The 25351-nt window shown below is 47.3% G+C and overlaps 1 long non-coding RNA gene across 2 annotated transcripts in view; it reads left to right on the top strand.

Annotated features, from left to right (window-relative positions):
* Window positions 1–25351, top strand: part of LOC126068363 (uncharacterized) — a 213479-nt gene that overhangs the window by 102226 nt on the left and 85902 nt on the right. The gene's annotated exons all lie outside the window — the stretch shown is intronic.

Raw genomic sequence — 25351 nt, 5'->3', positions numbered from 1 at the left:
TAGGGCTTGAGAGCTGATATACCTCTGAGATAAAATAGTGAAAGTGTATTGCTGGCCTGACCAGCTGAAGGCAAACTGCTTCTGGTGGCCCTTTAAAACAGGGATAGAGAGAAGTGCATTGGCCAGATTAATGGCTGCATACCGCAGAAAATGTATTTTTTTCAGGCCATATCCCCAAGGAAATTTCTCTTCCAGCAGATCGGCTGCTCACATCAGATCACAAAATGGAGGATGATTACATAATTTCTGCCAAATCCCTGAGAATCATGGCCTGCCCAGGTTGACATATAACATTAACCATCCCAGTGGTAATGAAAGTGTTCTAGAGTAGATAGTGCTGATGGTTGAATAGGATTGTGATAGTAGGTAACCCACTGCTATTACATATTTTCAAGCTATTAAAACAAAACTTTATTTAATGAGAAAACTACCAGTTAATATAGTATAAACTCTAAAGTATAAATTGAGCTGGAAAAATACAACAAAGCAAAAAAAAAAAAAAATACCCACTGATGTGAGAAAAAGAAAATGTCTGGTTCTGAGGCTGATGTTCCCTGGCAGTGAATGAGGAGCTGCTGTGGAGGAGGCATGGCAAGTGGCTTCGCCTCTGGTGCCCAAGGCAGAGCTAGCAGTGGAGGACTTAATATTCTATGGGGCTCGAGTCTTGGAGTAGGAGCAGGATCGATATCAGCTGTTTGTCCATGAGCCAGTTGGAGGTGGCCCAGGATGGAAATCCGCCCCTCCAGCGGACTCTTTGTCCAGTGCCACTGCTGGACCTGGTGATGAAATAGCTGTTGCTCTAAGGACTTCCGGTGTTTGTGCAGGAGCAGGTGGTTGAGCAAGGAGTTCTGTAGGTGGCCCAGAATGGGAATCGAGCCCTCCATCAGGCTCTTCTCCTGGTGCCCGGGCTAGAGATCGAGATGGAGGGCTGTGGGCTACATTGAGCTCTGGTGTTGGTCGAGGAACAGGAGCAGGACTGACATCAGCCAGTGGTCCAGGAGCCAGTTCTGGATGTAGCCCAGAATCTGATCTTCCAGGTGGCTCTCCATTTGCTGCCAGTCCTGGAGCTAGTGATGGTGTTCTATGGAGCTCCAGTGTTAGTTCAGGCGCATGATGGATCTCAGCAGGCTTTCCAGGAGCCCGTTATGGTCTTGGCCCAGGGAGAGAATCTGATCTTTCAGTAGGCTCTCTGTTGGGTGCCAGTGCTCGACTTGGTGATGGAGGACCTGTTGTACCCAGCTCCAATGTTGTTGCAAGAGCAGGATCTGACTGAGGAAGTGGTCCTTGAGTCTGTTCTGGAAGTTGCCTAGGGTAAAAATCCAGCTCTCCTGCTGGCTCTCCGTCTGGAGATGGGATAGGTGGTGCTCTGTTGAGCTTCGGTGTTGGTACAGGATCAGGATCGACAACACAAGGTGGTCCAGGATCTGGCTCAGGCGGTGGCCCAGCTTAAGAATCTGAACGTCCAGTGGCCTATCCATCTGCTGCCAGAGCCAAAGCTTATGACGGAATAGCTGGAGCTCTGTTGACCTCCTGTGGTGGAGCAGGAGCAGGATCCATGTCAGCTGGTGGTCCAGTATCCGGTTCTGGAGGTGGCTGAGGATGGTAATCCACCTCTCCATCTCAGTCTCCATCTGATGCTGGTGATGGAGCTGGGGGAAGACCTGGGTTACATCAAGCTCCAGTGTTGGAGCAGCAGCAGGAGCAGGATTGACATCAGCTGGTGGTCCGGGAGCCATTTCTGGAGGTGGCCCAGGATAGGGATCCACCCCTCCAGGCAGCTCTCCATCTGGTACCAGTGCTGGAGCTGATGACATAATAGGTGGTGTGCTGTGGAGCTCTGGTGCTGATACAGGAGCAGAATTTTCCCCAGGAGATTGTCCAGGAGCCGGTTCTTGGGACAGAGTTAGCTCTTGAGCTTCTTTTACAATTGGCGCTGGCCCCGGCTCTGGAGCTGCAAGAGGAGAAATGTTCACCAACATGACTGCCTTTCCTCATGCCTTGCCAATGATGGAAAACACCCACTGCCACGAAGAGAAGCCCATTCCCAAGAATTTCCACCCCAGGAAGTCTTCCCAGACTGTGGTCTACCACAGGAGGGTCTGAAGTTACTCAGATCCCTGGCTCAACCCCAGCCTCTGGGGGCCTTCCCATGTCCCCTTCACAAGCTCACATGCAGTCATGCCCAGTCTTCCTCACCCTCTGGCTCTGCCTCAGTGACCTCCATTTGATCCAGCCGTGCCAAGAGAAGTTGGGCCCCGCGCTCCAGATGTGAGCCTGGCATGTTCACGTGCACATACTCCACCACGAGCTTTAGGCAGGGGAAGTCCGGGGGCTGATTGAAATCCTCCGAGTATTCCTTTAGCCATGTGCCCAGGATAAAAGAGATGGCGCTGGGGGTGGGTGGTGAAGAGCAGGGTCAGAAGCCTGGCTTTTCCCACCACACTGCCCTCCCAGGGCACCCCTGCAAGGGGCGAGTCCCTCTGTCTACCCCTGTACCGTTGACCTCCCAAAGGTCAGCACCACCCTGTATCATGCCGTCTGGCTGCCCTGACGGTGGCAGGCCTGGTCACTGATGGGGCTAGCACAGAGCCTTGTCCCTGGGAGCTCCCCATCAATGGTCTGTCCAACTCTCCCTCCTCGGGGAGCCTGAATTACATCCCTTTCTGTCCCCTGGCCCTCTCCGCACTGGATAGTAACACTCTAAGGGAACGGAGATGTGTGTCTGCATGTTCACCTCAGTAGTGCTCCAGGATTATCTGATGCTGGGCGACACGTGGAGACCGTACCCTGATCCAGATGCCCAGGCCATAGGACCCCTCCTCTGGAGCGTGTGCACCAACGTGCTGCCTGGCTCTCTGCATGCATGTGAGGGCCTCTTCTCCCATGGAGACTGTTCTCCCCTGGGACAGGGGCCCCTCATGCAGCTGAGCACCCATGACTGGTGATCAGGATTTGGGAGCAATTTTCTCCACCCCCCCCTCCTCCTCCCCCAGCACCTCCTGTTTTGGGCCCCAAATAGGGGAGGGGGCAACAGGTGATGTGAGGGGATTGTGGGAAGATGAATTCTCTCAGGGGCATCTCTGAGCCCCCAGCCTCCCCTCTACTATCCAGGATGCCCAGGTTCCACTCCTAGCTCTCAATGACTGCTTACGCCCTGCAGGGGGTGTCTCTAAACTCATCCCTCTAGTGGAATCTAGATGTGTGGGGCCCAGGGTCTGCCAGCCCCAATCCAGACACAGGCCCCCTAAAACCTCAGCCCCTCCTTCTCCACCCAGAGTCCACTCACCATTTCAGCTGCTCCTGGGGCTCACCGTACTCAGCAGAATAGGGGTGGTTACATCCATACCTAGAGATGGTATGAGGGTGTCACATCTAATGCACTGTGGACACTACTTGCTTAAGATGTCTAGTGTTCCTGTCTGATTCTCGGACTGGAGGCCCAGGAGGGCAGGGCTTCTTATCTGCTTTGTTCACTGAACAGTGCTAAATACCGAGAACTGTGTCTGCAACAGTAGGGGCTTCATGGGTGACTGGTGAATGAGTGAACCCAACCAGCACCCTCCCAGGTATCTAAGAGTCCTGGTGCCCCTCTATCAGCCTACAGGGATCCCTGTTCTGGCTATACCAAGGACCCACTAAATGGAATCTCAAACTCCCCTTTACGAATGGGAAGTAGGTTTGCTCAAGGGTGCGTAGTCAGTGAGGGGTGAGGCAGAAAGCTTCTTCATGGGGGAGAGGAAAATAATAAATGTGAACATCTCAGGCCCTCCAGCACCCTTCATCTTAGAGCTGGGCTCCAGGTACACACTTCCTGTGGCTTATCCCATGTGGTCCTGACAGTAATTCTAGCCGATTGGACCTTCACCACCCCTCTTCTCAGGGAAGAAAACTGAGGCTCTGAGTAGTGAAGTGACATTCTCCAGACTCACAGCTGGTAGCAGGTAGAGTCCCCATTGGGCTATGGAGGGTGGGGCGCTCACCTTCGCAGAAGCTGGTCTAGGACCTGCTGGGTGGTGGCGTAGGTTCTGTAGGCTCCCAGAAAGATTTTGATGTAGGAGATGTCACCCTTTATGTAGGCGGGCACCAGGAGCTCCACCAGCTTCTGCAGTGAGCCTGCCTTGAAGGTTTTCATCACCCAGGCCTCATTCAGGTCTTGGTCAGAACCACAGACACACTGGGGTGGGACAGAGGAGGGACACACTGTCAGAGGCAGCCCCATGAACCACCAGGAGTGTTGTGGGCCCAGAGGTCAGACTAGGTACTCCGTCTCCCTCAGTGATCTGTGGCAGGAGGTGGGACACAAGTGCTTTTAGCAGCAAAGAGAACTCAGCTTTCCAAGCAGGATTGGAGGTGGGGGATGATTACAAACATTAGGAACCTGAAGTGATTTTGTTAACGAAGTAACCATGGTATCTCCCTGAAGGGAGAGCAGTACCCCAGTGAGTCCTCACAAAACACCCCATTCCAGAGGTGTGAAAACAGAAGCTTGGTGACATCCATTGTCAACTCAAAGTCACCTGGTCAGAGCCCAGAACTGTCTGATACTAGGGCTCCGTGAGGTTTCCTCTGTGCTAGGTGAGGCCTGCTCTGTTCCTGACTCGGAGGGGAAGGTCTGGTGCAAGCTCACTTCCTCTCCTATGAAGACAGTGCACAGAGAAGGCACCCATGAGGTAAGCAAGACACGGACTTTTCTTTCTGTACGTTAAAGGGGGTTTTGAGCACCCAGATCCAGCCAAGGGTGTTAGCCTAGAGATCCTGGGGTGGCAAAAAGACCCCCACAGAACTAAGGATCTGAACAGATGGCTCAGGGAGGGCAAATGTGAATGGTTGGTAAAGGACTGAGAGGTGGCTCAGCTTCTCAGGGCCAACAAGTGCCTCAAAGCCACCCTGCAGTTCTGTTGGCCACCCTGACAGCAGATAGGGAAAATGGAAAAGAACCGTAACACCTGGAACAGGCTCAATGCAGAGACACAGCCAGCATCACAATCTGCTGGGCCATGGGACTGCGACAGCTGTTTTGGGAAGGAGTCTGGCTGTAGTGATCCTAACTTGAAATGTGCACATCCTTCCCCCAGCATGCCACTCCTGGGAGTCTGTCCTTGGTGGGTCAGGATATGAGGACATGTGCAAGTGTTTCTGCAGCCCTGCTGAAAGGGCAGCAGAAGGAATCAGTCCAGGGCCAGCAGCAGTGAGAGACTCAGTCACTGTGGGAGCAGGCCTCTCTTCTGGAACATTCTACAGCAAGTCAGGATATAGCCTCTGACCTGAAAGGGTCACGTGTTGTGTTCCCCCAGATTGCAAGTTGTAGAAAAAGGTGTGTCATAGCCTGAGCCTTGTGCTCTAGGGTAAAAGAGTCCTGCTAAGTGTAATGCTGTGTGAAGCTGGGAGAAGGTGTGGAGGGACAGTCCAGCCGACTGCTGCCTGGGGCCCTGGGGTTGAAAGTTAAACACTAAAACAGCAGCAACGTGCAAAATATGCATGGGCTTATGTGAACAGTAACTTTGTAGCCGGACAGGGCAGGGAGGGCAGTGGGGGATGGGGGGAAGGTTAATTCATTTGTGAGGGGTCTGGGGACCCTCAAGAGGTCTACAGGGAGGTGTCTGGGCCATGGGGCCCCCCTGGTCATCTTGGGTCTCTGCAGGGGGATGCCACTCCCCTCCCCCCACACTCAGCCAGAACCTGTGCCAGCCCTTCCTGGTCCCTTTCTTGGGGTAGACCGAGTAGGTGATGATATTCTCCTTTTCCTTGGGGATCTCCTGCTGGGAGTTCTGCAGAGACAGTGCCGGCAGCAGCCAGGGAGGCATCAAGAGCCCGTCTGTGCCGCCTCTTTCTCTCTCTGCCCCTCAAGCCCTTGTGGTTCCGAGGAGCTCCCAGTTCCCCCATGCTGGGCGGGCTGGACTGTGGGCAGCACCATCCAGCCCTGACCAAGTCCACGGATAGAAAAATCAACCTCTGCCTATAGCAGCAGGATCTGGCAGAAGCTGGGCTGGCACAGGGCCAGCAGTGGCCCAAGCAGGCCAGCAGCTAGGGCTGCACGTTGACTGCCACACTCAGGGTGAGCTGGATCTCAGAGAAGGTCCAGGTGAGAGTGCTGACTCAGCCTGTGACCCCAACAGTCCCTCCCTAAGGCCTGGTCTGAACTGGAACCCCTGGGTAGACTTACATCCCACTGCTCTGTCTGATCAGGGGGGTCAAGACAGGGAAGTGAAAGAGGCCTCCACATTTGCCACCCCAGTCCCCAGCCTCCCCAAGGCACCCAACCTGATGGACTAGGCCCAGCCACGGTCAGACTCAGGCCCATGAACCCAGTATGGGGAGAGGCCGTGGGGGTGGAGAGCTTGGGGTTGCCCTCAATGTGTGCTAGTCCTGAAGCAGCAGCACCGTTTTCATCATCCTCATTATCACTCCTCCCCTCCCAGACTTCCCCAGGTCGCATGGCATCTCCTTCCCTGACCCCTCACAGTGGTGGCCTGGCCTGGATTGGCAGCCCTGGGCCACTCTGTGTTACCTTTGGATTCTTTTTGGTAAATGGCCTGAGCTTCCGTGGTTGGGGGACGAGACCATGTCTCAGCCTTGGTGAAAGTGTCGAACTCCTGGGTCTTTCAAGCTTTGATACAAGGGAAGATGGGAGACAACAAGAAAACATGTTCCTAGTTTGAGTGTCTCCACTTGAAGCTGGGTAGGGGCCTGGATACCAGGGTTCCAAGTTCTGTGTAGTCTGTCGTCAAGGAAGTGAGGTCATGTCGTGGGTCTCCTGACTTGGGCCTGATGTTAGATAAGACCTCCCCAAAGTCCCCCCGGGCTGCTGAATGCTCACCTGTCCCCATGCCATCTCTATAACTGTACACACTGACACCAACACAACCCTTCCCCCCCCCCCAAGACCTGGGGAAGTCCTGGGTGAAGCCAGGGCCCCAGCTTTGTGCAGACAGAGCTGGGTTCAGACAAAGCTCATCCCTCTCAATCAGTTTGTGACCCTGGACAAGTCTTTGTGCTGCCCAGAGCCTCCCCAGTCCCCATACCCACACAATAGGGATCATTCTAGCTAGCATCTTCCTAGGGACCTCAGCAGGTATATGTGAGATAACACCTATAGAACCCGTGGGCTGGCATTACCTGTAGCTAATCAGGGGTGGATTATCTAATAGTCAAGGTAAGCATATGGCTTACCTGCTTAGCAGATCATCTGTAGTGAACATTTTCACCTTTTCTTATTTTTCACCACATCTAATACTCTGCTTCTAGGTATGGCTGGCATCTGCCTCTCCCATCCCCAGAGTACCTTCCTACAGAATCAAAGCCTCTTTTCAAATTTACAGTCCCTGACGGGGGCAGATGACCTTGTAAGCAAGGCAAGCACAGGTCTACTTGTGCTTACTTACTAATCTGTAGTGAAAAATTTCACATGGGCTTTGCCGCATCAAAGATGTGGTGATCACCATGCTTACCTTACCTATTGCATAATCTGCCCCTGTGCCTAATGCACAAACTCAGAGATGAAAGATTTTCAAGCAGGGGTGGGAAGCAGCATGGAGTAGATCCCCAAACAGGGCTCGGTTCTGGTGGTGTGAGCTTGGGAAAGTCCCTTCCCCTCTTGGCCTCAATTCCCAGTCTGCACTAGGAGGGGTTGGAATGAAATGAACGTCAGATATTGTTACTCTCTGCATAAAACCTTCCAATAACTTCCATTGCATTTAGAATCTAACCCAGTGCTTCATCTCAGACTTGGGGGTAGGCAGCCTGCACGATGGCTCCCACGAATCCTACCTCCTGGTCTCCACATCCTGTGTGGCCCCCTCCCCTCAGTGTGGATTGGACTCAAGGACTCGCTTGTCAAGAATGTTGTTCTTGGTGTTAGGTGCCACTGAGTCAATTTCAACTCATAATGACCCCATTTGGGGCAATGTTTCTTGGCTCTGTTTTATTCTCTCTCTCTGTCTGTCTGACTGCCTGTCTCTCAGTCATCTCTCTGTCTGTTATTTATTTCTCACTCTCCCCCCAGGAATCCACTGTGATGTATGACCTGCACATGGAAAGACTCATGTGACAAAGAGCTGAGGGAGGATCCTGATCAACAAAGAGGAAATGAAGCCCCTAAGTCCAGCAGCTCTCAGAGTCCTGCTCATAACATGGAAGTGAGTAGGGAGCAGATCTCCCGAATCAGGACTCAGTTGAGACAACCACCACAGGCTCCTGAGAACTTGGGGCAGTTCCCGGGTAAGCCATGCCTGGATTCCTGGCGCACAGAGACTGTGTGCTGTGTGCTGTTGTGAGTCATTACTTTTGGGGGTGTTGTTATCACAGAGCAACAGATAACTCCTCTAGCCCACCAGGTTATGGGTCCTCGGTCTGTCCTCCTCCTCCCTGCCTCCTCTCCTCCTCAGCTCCCTCTAGCCATACTGGCTGCATTTCAACCCTCCCTCTAGACAAACTCATGTCTGCCTTCCAGCCTCTGCACCAGCTGCGTCTTCTCCCTGGCACACTGTACCCGGACTCATGCAGGGCTGGTCCCTCCTGTCATTCAGTCACACATAAATGTCACCTTAGTAAGGCTTTTTGGACCACACCCTAGCCTTAACTCACAGCACCCTGCTTTATTTTCTGTATAAAATATGCTCTTTTCTTTGCATGTATTTGTTTTCATTCTTTTACCCATCTTCATGTTTCCGTTACAGATTGTGAGCTCCTTGGGACAGGGACCACGTGGGTCATTTTCAGAACCAGCTCCTGGACCACCTGCTGATGTCGATCCTGCTCCTGCTGAACATAAGAGCTCTATAGAGCACCAGGTCCTCCATCTCCAGCTCTGCCTTGGTCACCAGAGGTTGAGTCATTTGCCGCACCTCCTCCACAGCCACCCCTCATTCACAGCTAGGAAACTTCAGCTCCAGAACCAGACCCTTTCTTCAGCTCACCTGAGTGGGAATTTTTTTGGTTTTGTCATAGTATTTTTCCAGGTCATTTTATACTTTATAGTTTATACCATTTTAACAGGTAGATTTCTCATAGAATAAAATGTTTTAATAGTTTTAAAGTGTGTAGTATAGTGGCTTTATGTACTTTTACAGTCTTATTCAACCATCATCAGTATCTACTTCAGAACATTTTCATCACCACTGTAATGGTTAATGTTATGTGTCAATTTGGTTAAGCCATGATTCTCAGGGGTTTGACAGAAATTATGTAATCAGCTTCCATTTTGAGATCTGATGTGAGCAGCCAATCAGTTGGAAGAGGAGTTTCCTTGGAGGAGTAAACTGCAAATTCACACATCTCCTGGTACCTGGTATGCAGCCATTAATCTGGCTAATGCCTTTTTCTTCATCCTCGTTTTGAAGAACAGGCCCCTCTTGGTGAATCACAGCGCTGATCTGTAGGATTTTGGAGCAGAGCCCTACCATCCTCTGCAGATAACTACTCTCCTTTTGAGAAACAGCTTTTGGCTTGTTACTGGGCCTTAGTAGAGACTGAACACTTAACCATGGGCCACCGAGTCAGCATGTGGCCTGAGCTTCCCATTATGAACTGGATGTTGTTTGACCCACAGAGTCATAAAGTTGGACTTGCCCAGCAGCACTCCATCATTAACTGAAGTGATATATACAAGATCGGGCCTGAGCAGGATGTGAGGGTCCAAGTAAGTTGCATGAGGAAATGGCCCAAATGGCCATGGTCTCCACTCCTGTCACATACCTTTCATTTCCCAGTCTGCACCTATGGCCTCATGGGGAGCTCCTTATGATCAGGTGACTGAAGATGAGAAAACTCGTGCCTTGTTTACAGATGGTTCTGCGCAATATGCAGGCACTAGTTGAAAATGGAGAGCAGCAGCACTACAGCCCCTTCCTGGGACCTCCCTGAAGGACAGTGGTGAAGGGAAATCCTCCCAAGGAGGGGGCAGAACTTCGAGCAGTGCACCTGGGTGTTCACTTTGCCTGGAAGGAGAAATGGCCAGATGTGCGATTGTATGTGTACTGATCCATGGGCTGTGGCCAGTGGTTTAGCTGGATTATCCAGGACTTGGAAGGACACGATTGGGAAACTGGAGACAAGGATTTATGGGGAAGAGAGGTATGTGGATAAACCTCTTTGGATGGGCCAAAGAAGTGAAGATATTTGTGTCTCGTATGAACCCTCACTAAAGACTGAACTTAGCAGACGAAGACTTTAACAATCAAGTGGATAGGATGACGTGTTCTGTGGAAACCACTCGTCCTCCTTTCCCAGGTACTCCCATCATTGCTCATGAACAAAGTGGCCATGATGGCAGGGATGGAAGTTATGCATGGGCCTAGCAACATGGACTTCTACTCATCAAGGCCACCTTGGTGACAGCCACTGTTAAGTGTCCAATCTGCCAGCAGCAGAGACCAACCCTGAGTCCCCGATATGGCCCCATCCCTCAAAGTGATCATCCAGCAACCTGGTGGCAAGCTGATTACATTGGACCACTTCCATCATGGAAAGGGCAACATTTCTTACGGGAATAGATGTTTACTCTGAATATGGATTTACCTTCCCTGCATGCAATGCTTCTGCCATAACTACCACCCATGCACTTAGAGAATGCCTTATCCACCATCACAGTATCCCACGTGTATTTCTTTGAATCAAGGGACTTCCTTCACAGGAAGTGAAATGCAGCAATGGGCCCATGTTCCTGGAATTCACTGGTCTTACAATGTTCCCCATCATGCTGAAGTAGCTGGTTTGATAGAATGATGGAATGGATTCCTAAAGACACAACTACAGTGCCAGCTAGGTAGCAGTACCTTGCAGGGTTGGGGCAGTGTTCACCTAGAGGCTGTGTATGCTCTAAAGCAGCATCCAGTATACAGTGTTGTATCTCCCGTAGCCAGGATTCATGGGTCCAAGAATCAAGGGGTGGAAAAGGGAGTGGCACCACTCACTATCACCCCTAGTGACCCACTGACAAGATTTTTTGCCTCCTGTATCCTAGCTTCTTCGCTTGTTTTGTTTTGATATGCTCAGATGGGTTGCTTGAGTGAGCTAGCTGGATTATTTTCGCCTTTGAAGCTCTGCTGTCCTGTCACCAGATGGCTAGAGCTGTTATCAGATATATCAGTCTAGGAGTCCATTCACTTTTCTTGTATGGATTCAGCTCAGGTATCCAGGTAGCTCATCATGTAGTGTGTGGTACAAGCTCTGTCCTACAATCTTAGAGGGTCAGAGGTGATTGTTGCAGGTACTGGTATCTGGTTCCAGTAGGGAGTCATGCTGTGAACAAGGCAGGGGACTGAGAAAAGTCCCACAAGTGTCTGTGAGGAAAGCGCGTCCCTGTTCCCTAGAGCCTACAGGTGGGTAGGATCTGCAGATGGACCACGGGCCCCAATGCCTTTGGTTGTAAGGACTGGGAGGTACCAGTTATCCTTGGACCCCTGTCACGGGTGGCTGGGTGACCTGAGTGGAGCCACCAGTCCTGTTGCACCTGATGTGGAGCCACCAGTCCTTTTGCCCCTGATGTGGTAGGTGAGGACCCTTTGTAATAGGCAAAGCGGTGTCAAATATCAAACATCCACCTCTCCACTGCACTGCTGAAATGGTTGCAGTCTGCCATCAAGGGCCTATTCTCCTGGAATAAGCTTTCACAGGTCCGTGCAGGGGGAAAAGATATTCAAAGTCCATGGACCATTTATGCCTGGACAGGAGCCGCTTCTGTCCTGAGCTCTGCTGGTTAGTTGAGCTGGCAAATTATCTTTTCCCCAACTGTGAATTTATTCTAATCTCATGTGATCCCACACAAGAAGGACTGCTTTTGCCATCAAGAGCAATCTGCTCACCAGACTACCATTCTAGATCCAGGGCCCAACACAGAAGATCTGGGACAACCCCATGGATATATAGGCCTGAGTTTCTTTGGGTATCTGGTGAACTCTACCTATGAGGTAGAGAATTAGAGAGTGCTCCAATGACAAAACAGGCAACAAGATTCACGGAGATCCCAGTCTGGGCTCTGGGCACCCTGCGCAAATGGTACTGCCACACCTACAAGAGAGGGACAGAAAATCTCAAGGAAGCCCTCCAAAGCCTGGGTCCCCTGAGGCATAGAAGGATCTATGGCCTCCCCTGAGAAGGGGGGCACTTGGGCCATACCTAAGGGTGGAGATTTTCTGTAGTAGGTTTTACAAGCCCTGTTGAATCCAGAAGGACTGGAATCTCCTGATAATATGTTTCAAGTACGTGAGACAAGTCTTGCCATCCTTGCTTCTAAGGAGCATTCTGGCTATGGGCTGTTTTTTTTTTTTTTTTTTTTTAAGATGAATCTGGGATCTCTGAATCTATCTTCTCTTTCTCTCTCTCAAATCTAATCACCAGAAACTTCAAAATAAAAGATAACAGCATCCCTCAGGAGTAGAATACATGTTCAAGATCTGTTCCCTTCTTTCTAGAGGCTGGGGAGAAGTGGGTAGTTCTGCATTCTCAGTTCTTACGGGAGAGGTCTGAAAAAGGAAGGTTGATATTAGCCCTTTTCTTTGACAGTCCAAAGTCAATAATAGACATTAGTTGTGAGAGTATTTCAGCAAAGCCCTTAATCTCATGAATAACTAGCACTGTTTTCCCAGCATCTCTGCCTGTGAGGTTTCTTTCCTTAAACTGTTCAGCTATTTCAAAGGGTAGAGATTAGAGACCACCAGACTCCCTCTCCAAACCCTGTCTTTGGAGGGGCAGGTTAAGAAGTTTGTCTATGAACAAGTCCTGTGGGAAAGACCTTCTCACTACTTTTCTCCCTTAAGTGTCCTGTTCATTCACCGTGCTTGACAGTGAAAACCTCCAATTACAATTCTTTGCTTCTCATCTGTGAATGCTACACAGTAGCCGGCGTGGAAAGAGTCTCATGATCTAATAATGCAAGATAGCAGACTATCCCTCACTTGAAGCTCCCTTCAGTACTCAATGCAATGGCATGGCCTACCCTTTGAAGCACTGTGTGCTCCTGACAAGTTTTCAGAGTCCGTGTGCTCACAAATGACAGACTTATACCATGGTAAGTTGCCAAGAAAGTCTCCAGCCATGTCTGCAGGATTCACCAAGGGTCCCTGGCACACCACCATTAACTACACCCGAGAGTAGGTTATGTCAAATATAACATGCGCATCTTGAATGAAGGGACTCTGTGTTATTTGACTGTTATCTCTGGACCTTTGTTTAGTGCCTTGAATACAGTAAGGAGCCATAAATGTTTGTCAAATGACTAAATGAAAGGATGAATGAATGAATGCATATAAATAAATGAAAACAATATAAGGCCACAATTTCAGTGGATTCAGAGACCCACTTGAAGCTCATCTGCATGCCCAAGAGGGTCTGTGTTCCAGTAAATAATAAAAAATGTAAGTTTTTGCAAAGAATGCTTCAGCTTTAGCTGTCTTGATGACTTGCCAAACATACTGGACAGTAGTTCTTGGGCTGGAGGTTTATGGGAAAGCTCCAGGGGACTAGGTGAAGTCAATAGTTAGAGAAGTGGGCACAGCAGCAGTATTCAGCTCTGTGATGGTGTGGACACTATTCTTCCTGGTCAGGGTTGCCAGATAAAACATAGGGTAACCAGTTAAATTTTACTTTCAGTGTGTCCCATACAATATTTGGGATATACTAAAATTATTCGTTACTTATCTGAAAGTAAAATTTAACTGGGTGTCCTGTATTTTTATTTGTCCAACCTGGCAACCTTTTTCCCCTCCATTCTACCTTGGCTGGATTCCCTACCTTGGATTTGCTATACCTCTATCCTCTGTGTACCCATTTTGCCAATGGTTCCTCTTTCATCTCTAGATGCACTTTAGTTTGATCCCACACTGACAAGGATACAATGATGATTTTAGATTGGATGAAATGAGGGCACTTTGTTACTATCACTCTACTCTCAAAAACATGGGAAGAGTAAAATCAGGTGTTTCTGTGCCTGTGTGTGAGAGAGAAAAAGGGCAAAAGAGAGAAATGATGAATCAGTAAGAAAGAAGTTTAAGGTTTACTCTTTTGAGATAATCATGACTACTAGAAAAGGAATCCTAACCTTCAGTGGACACAGAAGGAAGTAGTACAACTCGTGTGTGTTTAAGATAGACAAGTGGCTTCTGGGAAGAAATTAGGGAAAAAAATCCTTGAGGTTTACAGAGAATTGCCAACTTCTTGTCAAAGAAAGTGAACTATTTTTGAAAATCAGGTGGTGTGAAAGTACTGCTAGTTGCCAATTCCAATCTCCATTCTCTTTTTCTTGAAAATCAAAACTCTGAACTCTGGCTTTCATCGAGGCAGCAATGTGTTTGGCTAGAACATACATTTCCCATCAGCTCTTGCATCTAGAAATACATATGTGACGAATTGTGGCCAGTGAGATGTAAGCAGAAGATTGGTGGACATCTCTGGGAAATCATTCCTTTCTTAATATAGGTGCTACCTCTTCTTCCTTGTTGTATCCTTCTTATTTCTGCCTTGAGTACAGAAATAAGGCAAGGGGTGGAATAGTCATCTTGAGAGCATGAAGCAACCATGTACGTGAAAGCCACATGCTAAGAGTGGCAGCTCAAAAAGGTATAAGGAGCTTAGGACACGACATCTGTGGTGGGCACTGACCACCTCTACCCAGATTCCCATCAGGACTGGAGTCTGTTACCCCACACTGCTGGGATTGTGGCCAGCTGATAGCCTTCAGCTGTGAGCCCTCTCTGGGAATTACCCTCAGCTGAAGATGGCACCCTTCCCAAGGTCATGCCTCCTTCCCAGTGGGCAACCCATGTCCGGTGACTGGTTTCTGAGGGAGTATAAAGGCCTGTTCCCTTGCCCCACCTCAGAAAAATTCTAAAAAACCATCACAACTTCAGATCTTATGTGATTGGCTGAGGTCCTCTTGTGAGGGCTCCACAGCCCAACTTGTCCTCTGTCCAATCCTGCTTCCTTCCATTATCCCATAGGGACTGATCCCAAGAGTGTTCCTCAGTAAACTCCCTGCGTGCATTCTCCATCCCAGAGTTGCTTTCCGGGGAACCGAACCTGCAGCAATGACTTTGCACAGCTGCTGCACCATCCTACCGCTGGACTCGTTGAGATTTTTAAAAATTTGCATAAGCCACTGCAACTGGATTTCCCATATATATAGTCCAAAGCAATCCCCGTCTAAGAAGGGTATTTCATACTTTGAAATACAGTTTTAAAATCTAAGATTTGACTCATGAGACTTAGCTGGGGTTGCTGAAGGCTAATGTAATAGAAGTGAAACTGGTAGATTGACAGGGAAACAGTAATCCTCATTTGATTCCTGCTTTGGAATATGAGGATGAGGACAAGCCATTCCCTAAAGCTACAGGAAAGGGCAGGGCCTTGACATTTCTCAGTGGAAGAGTAAAGAAGGATGAACTCCAAAGACACTTGGCTAGATTGAAATACAATTATTGACTCTACAAAAGCTGGCAGCCCACATCGATGCAAATAGATGAAGGAACATGAAGAGCTGGCCAGCAAGGCCCAGAGTAAACAACTCCAGTACCAGGGATTTAATGTTCGTATGTGGATTTGTGTTGCTATTGACAGGCTCCTCGGGCACCATTAAGCCCAAAACAAAAACCAAACCCATTGCTATCGAGTCCATTCTGACTCATAGTGACCCTAGGACAGAGTAGAACTTCCCCTTAGGATTTTCAAGGAGCAGCTGATGGATGCAAACTGCAGACATTTTGGTTAGCAGCTGATCTCTTAACCACTGCACCACCAGGGCTCCCAGGCATCATTAGCTCTAGAAAACCCTGATGACTAGAGATGTTAAAGAAGATTTCATCATTGGTGGGGGTGTGTGGGGGAGAGCTCCACAAAAATGCTGAGAAATGAGTAAAAAGTAAAAATGGAAGCAAATGATTTTTCTTTCTTCCCAGTAAATGGAAAATGAGGTTAAGTACAAACTTGATCTTCAAAAAATTTGAAGAAAGTAAATTCTGGGTAGAAATCAAGAGCAAATCCAGGTCTCTTAAGACTACAGAAAAAACAACCTAAGTGCCCATCATTGGCTGAATGGATAATCAAACCATGATACATACACACAATGGAATAGCACACAACATTAAAGAATAACAATGAATCCGCAAAATATCCCACAACGTGGATGAACCTAGAGGACATTATGCTGAGTGAAATAAGTCAATCATAAAAAGACAAATATTATGTGAGATCATTATTATAAAAAGTCAAGAAAAAGTTTACACACAGAAAGAAACATTCTTTGATGGTTACCAGGGATGGGAGTGGGAGGGAGGGAAAATCACAAAATAAATAGTAGACAAATATTTGGTAAAGGGAAGGGCAGTACACAATAAGGGGGAGGTCAGCACCACATGACCAAGGCAAAAGAAGGCACTGGCAGGTAAATAGACAATTCTGCAATAACGTAACAATAAACAATAAGAGTGGATACGTAAGTAAGTATGTAAGGTAAACAGGTGTGAGAGTACACCCATGAGCATACACGTATATGTATGTGCTGCCAACATATCAATGTATATAGTAGAGCACATGGGGGGCAAAGTTATGAAAACTTTTTTGCCATAACCAAACACCTTGAGGGACTGAGTCACTGGGCTTGAGGGCTTAGGACCATACTTTCAGGGGACATCTAGGTCAATTGGTATAACAGTCCATAAAGACAAGGTCCTACATCCTACTTTGGTGAGTAGCAACTGGGGTCTTAAAAGCTTCTGAACAGCCATCTAAGATACAACTATTGCTCTCTTCCTGTCTGGAACAAAGAAGAGTGAAGAAAATCAAAGATTCAAGGCAACAATTAGTCCAAAGGACTAATGGACTGCACGAACCAAAGCTTCCACTAGCCTGAGACCAGGAAAATCAAATGCTGTCTGGCTACCACTACCAACCACTCTGATTGGGATCGTAATAGAAGGTCCTGGACAGAGTGGGTAAAAAGTGTAGAACAAAATTGAAATTCATAAAAAAAGACCAGATTTACTGGTCTAATAGAGGCTGGTGGAACCCCTGAAACTATTGCCCTTAGATACTCTTCAAACCTGGAACTGAACCCACTCCTGGAGATCACCTTTCAGCCAAACAATAGACCAGCCCCTAAAGTGAATAACACCCTTGAGGAACCTGCTCCTCAGAACAATCAACCACACAAGACCAAAAGGGCAGCATTTTCCCCAGAACAAAATTCAGAAGGAAAGATGGGCTAATGGGAATGGGGAACCCAGGAAGGAGCTGGGGATTGAGGGGATTAAAACTTGTGTCACAAAACAAAATGTGTATAAATTGTTGAATGAGAAACTAATTCGCTCTGTAAAATTTTACTGAAACCACAAGAAAATGTTCAAAAAAGACTACAGAAAACCTGAAACTGACACTCTGCTTAGTGTCTCAATGAAATGTATTGCTCCTATGTTGTTTAAGGTAAAGCGCAAAGAGTATAAAATCAGAAAAATAATATGGCAGTCCAGAGGGCTTGATCAACAAACACCCACTGATGTTGCATCACTCCAAAAACCACCAAATCCAGTGTCGTCGAGTTGATTCCGACTCATAGCGACCCTATAGAACAGAGTAGAACTGCCCCATAGAGTTTCCAAGGAGCGCCTGGCAGATTCGAACTGCTGACCCTTTGGTTAGCAGCCGTAGCACTTAACCACTACACCACCAGGGTTTTCTGTTGCATCATTACTAGTAGATTATTGCCTTCTCTTTCTACACTTTAAAACTGGTACATCTGACTCTTCGATAAGACGGTCACTGATGTGAAAATGAGAAATGTGTACTTGGTTCATACAGCTTTTGACTTTAGAGACATTTTCCTAAGTAATTTAAATCTAATGACTTCTCAGACATTTGCTTGTCTTGAGGCTGGGACAGTGAGCTCCCATTCTGAGCCACCTCCAGAACCGGATTCTGGACCACCAGCTGATGGCGATCCAGCTCCTGCTCCAACACAGGAGGTCGACAGAGCAACAGCTATTCTGTCACGAGCTTCAGCTCTGGCAGCACATAGGTAGCCCCCTGGAGATTCTGATTCTTAACCAGGGTCACCGCATGAGCCGGGTCCTGGACCACCTGGTGATGTCGATCCTGATCCTGTACCGATACCGAAGCTCAATAGAGCACCGCCTATCCCATCACCAGATGGAGAGCACAAAGCAGAGCTGGATTTTTACCCTGGACAACTTCCAGAACACACTCAAGGACTACTTCCTGAATCAGGTCCTGCTCTTGCAGCAATATTGGAGCTGGGTACAACAACAGGTCCAACATCACCAAATTCAGCACTGGCACCTGACAGAGAACCTGCTGAAAGAATGGATTCTCTCCCTGGGCCAGGACCATAAGGAGCTCCTGGACCACCTGGTGAGGTCCATCATGCACCTGGGCTAATACTGGAGCTCCATAGAACACCATCACCAGCAAGTGGAGAGCCAGCTGGAAGATCAGATTCTTATCCTGGGCTACATCCAGAGCTGGCTCCTGGACCACTGGCTGATGTCAATCCTACTCCTGTTCCTCTACCAATACCAGAGCTCACTGTAGCCCAAAGGCCTCCATCTCGATCTCTGGCCCGGACACCAGGAGAAGAGCCTGCTGGAGGGCTCGATTCCCATTCTGGACCACCTACAGAAATGGTTCCTCAACCGCCTGCTCCTGCACCAACACCAGAAGTCCTTGGAGCACCAGGTATTTCATCACCAGGTCCAGCAGCGGCACTAGACAAAGAGTCAGCTGGAGGGGTGGATTTCCATTCTGGGCCACCTCCAACTGGCTCCTGACAAACATCTGATATCTATCCTGCTCCTCCTTCAACACTGGAGCCCCACAGGCTAATAAATCCTCTGCCTCTGGCTCTGCCTCAGGCACCAGAGGCGGAGCCAGTTGCCCTACCTCCTCCACAGCAGCTCCTTATTCACAGCCAGGGAACATCGGCCTTAGAACCAGACATTTACTTCTCACCTAAGTGGGTATTTTTTTTTTGCTTTTGTTCTAGTATTTTTCCAGCTCAATTTATACTTATAGCTTATACTATATTAACTGGTAGATTTCTTATTAAATAAAGTTTTATTTTAAGGCTTTCAAGTGTGCCATATAGTGGCTTTACCTAGTTTCATAATCCTATTCAACCATCAGCAGTATCTACTTCAGAACACTTTCATCACCACTGTGATGATTCATGTTATGTGTCAACTTGCATAGGCCATGATTCTCAGGGATTTGGCAGAAGTTATGTAATCATCCTCCATTTTGTGATTTGATGTGAGTAGCCAATCAGTTGGAAGACAATTTTCCTTGGGGATGTGGCCTGAAAATTAATATATCTTCTGGGGTATGCAGTCATTAATCTGTCCAATGCCTTTTTCTCTATCCCTGTTTTAAAGGGCCACCAGAAGCAGTTTGCCTTCAGCTGGTAAGGCCAGCAATACACCTTCACTAGTTTTTCTTGGGGCCACATCAACTCTCAAGCCCTATGTGATAATTCAGTCCACAGGGAACTTGATCACTTTTCCCTTCCAAAAGATGTCACACTGGTCCATTACATTAATGGCATTATGCTGACTGAACCTAGTAAGAAACAAGTATCAATACTCTAGACTTTTTGGTAAGACATTTGCATGCTAGAGGGTGGAAAATTATTCTGACAAAAATTCAGGTGCCTACATCTCAGTGAAACTTCTAAGGCTCCAGTGGAGTAGGGCATGTTGAGATATTTCTTGTGAAGTTGAGGGTAAGCTGATATATCTGGCCCTTAATACAACCAAAAAATAGGCACAACACTTGTTGGGCCTCTTTGGATTTTGGAGGCATCATATCCCTTATTTGGGTGTGCTATTCCAGCCTACTTATCAAATGACTTGAAAAGCTACTAGTTTTGAGCAGGGCCCACAACAAGAGAAAGCTTTGGAACAAGTTCAGGCTGATGTCCAAGCTGTTCTGCCATGTGGGCCACATGATCTGGCAGAACCAACAGTTCTGGAAGTGTCAGTGGGAGACAGAGCTGCTCTCTGGAGTCTATGGCAGGCCCCTATCGGTGATTAACAGTGCAGATCCTCAGAATTTTGGAGGAAAACCCCGCCATCCTCCATATTTAATTACTCTCCTTTTGAGAAACAGGTTTTGGCTTGTTCCACAGCCTTAGTAGAGACTGATCACTTAACCGTGGGACACCAAGTCACCATGTGTCTTAGCTGCTCATCATGAACTGGGTGTTGTCTGACAAACAGAGCCATAAAGCTGGATGTGCTCAGCAGCACTCCATCATTAAATGCAAGTGGTATATATCATATCACGCCTGAGAAGGACCTGAAGGCTCAAGTAAGTCGCATGAGGAAATGTGCCAAATGCCCATGGTCTCCACTCCTGTTACATTACCTGCCCTTTCCTGGTCTTCATCTATGGCCTCATGATCAGTTGACTGAGGAAGAGAAAACTGGTATCTGGTTTACAGATGTTTCTCTGCATGATATACAGGCACCATTTGAACATGGACAGTGGCAGCAAAGCACTACAGCCCCTTTCTGGGACCTCCCTGAAAAACAGTGGTGAGGGGATAGCATCTCAATAGGCAGAACTTCAATCAGTGCACCTGAGTTTTCACTTTATTTGCAAGGATAAATGGCCAGATATGGTCATGAATCAGTACACTGATTCATGGGTTGTGGCCAGTTTTTTTGACTGGATAGCCAAGGACTTGGAAGGAACATGACTGGAAATTTGGAGCCAAGGAAATATGAAGAAGTGGCATGTGACAGAGATCTCTGAACAGGCCAAAGAAGTGAAGATATTTGTATCTTGTGTGAATGCTCTGACTTATGCAACGTTCTCTAAAGAAGCAAAACCAGTAAAGTGTATAAAGATGAATATATAGAGAGAGATTTATATCAAGGAAATGGCTCACACAGTTTTAAAAGCCATAACATCCCAAGTCTGTGGGTCAGGATAGAGGCCTCTCCTGATTCACGTAGCCTCAGGTGCTGGTGAATCCAATATCGGCAGGCTGGAGAACACAGCTGTTGCTCACAGGCTGTGAAGATCAACCAATCTCAAGATAGGCAGGCAAGACCGCAGGGAAAAGGGTAGCTCAAGTCCCCAAAACTGAAGGTCAGACAAGCAGGGCCAGCTGCAGAATCCCGAGCAAGCAAAAGCTTCCGAGCCCTGCCAGAATATCTGAACACGTTGGATGCAGACCACACGCCCAAGGAAACTCCCCTTCAATCAACTGGCTATTCACACCATATTGCACCATTGGGGTGATCACATATCAAATCTCAACAGGGAAGTGACCACAACATAATATGACTACCAAAACTCTGAGAATCATGGCACAGCCAAGTTGACACACGATCTTAACTATCACAGTTTACCCCTTATCAATTTGGCACCTGTACACATCTCCTTCAACCAGAATCTCTGAAAAAAGATAATTACAAAGTCATTCTTGTGCCTAACGTGATACAACCAACACACATACAACCAGAAATGTACTAGATCTGTTTACATCTTATATTTTATAAACGGAGAAAACAAAAATATTTTGCACACATACAAAGCAGAAATACTCATAACTGTTACCGCCCTCGTTTCTGGAACTGATCACGTGGCCCTGACTAGTATTTAGAATGACCTTCTTCCACCATCCATTCCATATCCCCTGTCCTCAGCAAGCACCTCAGCTGGTCGTGGCTCTCTGCCTGGTGGGGTGACCCAAACCATCATTCCTAAAGCGTCTGGGCCATTAGTAGTCATATCGGAACGGAGTTGCTATAATTTTCCATTGACTTTAATCACAGGGCACGTGTAATGGTTAAGATTGTGTGTGTTAACTTGGCTAAGCCATGTTTTGGCAGCTGTACGAAGTTGTGATCACTGCCCTGTTGATATTTGATATATGATCACCCCCATAATGGAATCCTCTGAGTGGTATCAGTGTAGGTAGGGCTTGTGGTGGTTCACTTCCCCCATAGCCTTTATCTTTTTGCCCTCTACTACCTACTTCCTTTTTGCTCATCTTGCCAAGGCTCTTGGCTTATTCTGGATCCTGCACATGTCTCTTGTTCATCTGACCTCCAGTTCTTGGGACTGGAGCTAGCAGCTTACCTGCTCATCTTGGGATTCATAAACCTTCACAGCCTGTGAGCAAGAGCCCTGCTCTCCAGCCTGCTAATCTTGGGTTTGCCAGCCCCTGTGGCTACTTGAATCAGAAGCCTCTATCCTGATCCATGGACTTGCAACTCTACAATCACATGAGCTGTTTCCTTGATGTAAATCTCTCTATATACATATTTATACCCTATTCTAGTTTTGCTTCTCTAGAGAACCCAGCCTAAGACATTTGGCACTGAGAGTGGTTCTAGAGAAACAAAATTGTAAGGATGAGTTTTCTAAGTTAGCTCTCAAGTCTGCTTAGAGTCAAAAATGTTGATGACTCTAATTTCGGTAGTAAAGAGGGCACTGCTAATCCATGGCATGAGGTGGCAATTCAAATATGCAAATTATCACCAACAATAGATCAGGTATTGGAGAAAGACGAGGCTCTCATTGATTGCATATGTGATACCTTTCAACAATTTTCTCATACTGAGATGTATAAGGAAGCTGGTTGGTTGGTCCTACTTTCACTAGACAAACTGGTGAAAGAAAGATGCACTCGGGGCTTCAGTGTCAAAGCTCGAGTGCAGCATAAACAACCTCAAAGTTTCCACTTGTACTTTGAAAGAAAGCCTTCTTTCTTGTAGCAACACTGCTGATATTGTCAAAAAACAAACCAGAGTCTTACTGTAAGAGCGGCTGAATTACAACACCACTTCAATTGCCAACCTCAGAGGTGTCTGAAGTTAAAGTAAGGGCATTCATTGGGAAGAAATGAGATCCTGAAACTTGGGATGGGGACATATGGGCAGATAATAAGAAAGTTGGAGACACTGAGCCCCTAAATTTCATTTAATTACTCCGTCCTATAGGACCACTTCCATCTGAAGAGGTTACGTCATGTGTGTCTGTTACACCACCCTGCCCAGTAAAGGCATTAGCCCCTCCACTTCCATTTAATGAGATTAGCCCTAGCCCAGCTGCCTCTAAAGAGCCCTTGCCTGAGTCATTGCCTGGGGCATCATCTGAGGCAGATGCTTTACAACACAATGCTGAATGTTCTCAAAACAATTCCACACTACCGATTCTGACTTCCAGACCCATGATTTAAGTCCCAGCAAGTCCCAAAAAGGTGAAGTACGAAGTGTGACCCAGGAGGAGGTACGCTACACTCCAACAGAACTGCTTGACTTTTCTAATATGTACAAACAGGAACCTGGGGAATAGGTGTGGGAATGGTTATTAAGGGTGCAGGATAATGCTGCAAGGAACATAAAGATGGATCAGTCTGAATTTATTGATATGGGCCCACTAAGCACAGATTCTTCATTCTGTGTTTCACCTCAAGAAGTTAGGAAAAGATCTAATAGTTCCTTTGCTTGGGTTGCTGAAGCATGGATTATGCAGTGCCCTACACTAAATCAAGCTGAATTTCCAGACCTGCCTTGGCATACCGTACAAGTAGGTATTCAGAGGCTTAGGGAAATTGGCATACTAAGGTGGATTTATCAGCTTAAACCCACACACTCACACATGGATGCCCAGAGAACACAACTTTTACTACAACTGTGAGGAACAAATTTGTGAAGGGAAATCCAGCATCCTTGAAGACTGCTGTGAGTGCTATTTTATGTAAATCAGATTTGACAATGGGAACTGCCCTAACTGAATTAAGACAGCTAAATTCAATGGGGCTGATTGGACTCCGTGAACAGTGGAAGCCAAGTGGTTGCACTCAATCGACAAAGGCAAGATGGACAAAGACAAGGTGGGCATGGTTACAGTAACAGACAGCAGAGTCAGAGCAGTCATTAGAATAGTCTGACTCATATAGACTTATGACTACTTAGTCATGGTGTCCCTAGGAGTGAAATAGGAAATCTGCACTGCCAAAAATTTATACTCTTGATTCCTCTCCTAACCCTCCCCAAAGGAATCGATGTCCTTTTATGAGAGTGACTTTTCACTGGAGAAAAGAAAATAATCAGACCTTTTGGGGGTATACTAGATACGAGCTCTGAACTGACACTAATTCCAGGAGACGCAAAACAGCACTGTAGCCCACCGGTCAGGGTAGGGACATATAGAGATCAGTTTATTAATGGAGTGTTGGCTCATGTTTGTTTCACAGTAGATTCCCTGGGTCCCCAAATCTTCCCGTAGTGATGTTCCCAGTCCCAGAAGGCAGTATTGGAATAGATATACTTAACAGCCTGCAGAAGCCCCGCATTGAATCCCCAGCAAATGGAGAAAGGGGTATTTTGGTAAGAAAAGCCAAGCAGAAGCCATTACAACTGCCCTTATCTAGGAAAATAGTAAACCAAAAGTAATACTGGATTTCTGGAGGAATTACAGACATTACTGCCACCATCAAGGACTTGACAGATGCAGGGGTGATGATTCTCAACACATCTCCCATTCAATTCGCCTATTTGGCCTGTGCAAAAAAAAAAAAGATGGATCTTGGAGAATGACAGTAAAAAAAAACCTAACCAGGTTGTGACTCCAATTGCAGATGGTGTTCCAGATGTACTTTCATTGCTTGAGCAAATTAATACGAATGCGTGTCCTGGTAGCTGGTATGCAGCTATCAATCTGGCTAATGCCATACCTGTTTGGAAGGACCATCAGAAGTTTGCTTTCAGTGGTATAGATCAGTAGGCTAGACAACTAGCCTTGAAGAGTACCCTTGCCCTGACAAGTACCCTAAATTCTGAACCTGAACTACTCCCCTTGCCTTAACTAGTATCCTGAACTAGTAGCCTTGTCTGAACTACTACCCTTAACTAGTAGCCTTGCCTTAAGTAATAGTCTTAACGTCTACCCTTGCCTTCCTAGTACCCTGAACTAGTAGCCCTGCCTTAACTAGTACCCTGGCCTTCACCAGTAGCCTGAACTAGTACCCTGGCCTTGACTAGTAGCCTTGCCTCAACTAGTACCCTTAACCAGTACCCTCGCATTAACTAGTAGTCTTAACTAGTACCTGGCCGTCTCAGTCCCCATAAGTCCTACCCTGGCCTTAACCAGCTGCCTTAACTGGTACCCTGGTCTTAACTAGTAGTATTCACTTGAACCCTTGAATCCACTGGTAGCCTAAACTAGTCGTCTTGTCTTAAGTAGTAGCCTTCACCTGTACCTTGCCTTAACTAGTATCCTTAACTAGTACCTGTGCCTTAACTAGTACTCTTAACTAGTACAGCGACCATAACGAGTATCCTGAACTAGTAGCCTTGTCTGAATTAGTACCCTGAACTACTAGCCTTGCTTTAAG

The sequence above is a fragment of the Elephas maximus genome, chromosome 27 (genome assembly GCF_024166365.1).
Source record: "Elephas maximus indicus isolate mEleMax1 chromosome 27, mEleMax1 primary haplotype, whole genome shotgun sequence".
Classification (NCBI taxonomy): domain Eukaryota; kingdom Metazoa; phylum Chordata; class Mammalia; order Proboscidea; family Elephantidae; genus Elephas; species Elephas maximus.
Note: the sequence above shows the minus strand (reverse complement) of the source record. Positions and strands in the feature narration are given on the sequence as shown.